The sequence below is a fragment of the Carlito syrichta genome, unplaced genomic scaffold, assembly GCF_000164805.1.
Source record: "Carlito syrichta isolate Samal-C Ts95f unplaced genomic scaffold, Tarsius_syrichta-2.0.1 Scaffold313529, whole genome shotgun sequence".
In the NCBI taxonomy this organism is placed as follows: Eukaryota; Metazoa; Chordata; class Mammalia; order Primates; family Tarsiidae; genus Carlito; species Carlito syrichta.
Window position 1 is genome coordinate 803 of NW_007257625.1, and position 1,492 is coordinate 2,294.

The window sequence follows — 1,492 nt, forward strand, 5'->3', positions numbered from 1 at the left end:
TAGCGGGATTGGTAGTAGTGGGAAACTGCCATGGGAAGGAGGCACACCTCATCAACAAGAGTACCTGCATAATGAACATTTGTTTATCTAACCTTGAATGGTACCCCACATATTTAAAATTGAAAGTTAAAAAAATAAATTATATTACATAAGCAAAGGGCCTGGAATATCATAAATACACACACACAAACACATACACACAAACTGACAAATTCATAACTATGTCTTCTTTTTTCACAAATACAACTTTGTATTTGCCACTCTTTTTTCAGATCAAAAAGTTTATTTAATTACTTGAAATTATTATGACTTCTTATTTTAAAATTCTTCTCTTCTTCATTTTTCTCTCACTTTCCAACACTATGTACTTATTCCTTTATGTGTATGTGCCAGATGACCATATTTTGTCACTCTAAAAGCCTGGATTTTAAACAGGTTCCTGGACTGGTAGTTCATATCTATCAGTTCATTCCACTTTCTCACCTGTCTCATCCCCAGTATCTTTTTCAAAACTACCACTTTCACCATGCAGCTCCGTGCATTTTTTTCTATTCAAACTTGGGCATCTTCAACATTTTTGCTTCTCTAACAAAGATGTCATGGAGAGGATCAATAGATTGGCGGGCTTTATCTATGTCTTCCCCAGTGCTGTCCAGAATCAATTTTTTGGCTACTTCTTCCAAGTCACTTGCCTGCACTTCTCAGGTCATGATTTCCATCATCTTCTTCCAATTCTGGCATACCTGTTGGTGCTGAGTAAAAGTAGTGTTCCATGTCTGATTGTTGCATTTTTTTCATAAAACCAGCGCAGAACAGATGAAGCAAATAACCATTGGAAGTCTTGACATCAACATGAGTTTCAATCATGGTCTGCCAGTTTTTGACCACGGAGCACATTTTGTCTTGGATCAGTCCATGCCATGGAAGTAAGTTAGGCAGTTTTTGTTCGTAACATTTTCAGTGATCAGCTTGAATTTTCTAAATGCAACTTCATCATTCTTCAGACCAACAAGACTCACTTCAAACACAAGACGCTTGAGGCCATTAGATGCAATTTTGGTTCCTTGTATCCTGGTGACCAGCATTTTGCTTATATTGAATCTAGCAGGTACTTTCACAGCATACTCATCTTTCTCAGAAAATGGATCAACCACTTTATTCTTGGCTCCCTTTGTGCCACCTTTTGTCACGTGCTGGCTCTTGCATACTGCCATGGTGTAGCTCAGAAAGCAAAAAAGGGCATAACTGTGTCTTAACAGATCACAGTTTACTATTTTTGATTGTCCATTCACACCACTGTACACACTGAAGGGAATCCACTGTTTTTCCATCTGTATAATCCAGTGCCTGAATAGTAAACGATCATTGATTTTGCTGAGTGAATGAAAAAGAGAAAATGTAAATTTTGGTCATTTCTCAATAATTAACTCCAAGAAGAGCTTTTAAAATTATAATACAAATTGATAGTGATGGGATGTTTGTAATTTACTTC

General features: G+C 36.8%; 1 pseudogene; it reads right to left on the reverse strand.

Moving 5' to 3' along the window:
- Nucleotides 1-427: 427 nt before the first annotated feature.
- LOC103273095 lies at nt 428-1,214 on the reverse strand (annotated as a pseudogene).
- Between the last annotated feature and the right edge of the window lie 278 nt (nt 1,215-1,492).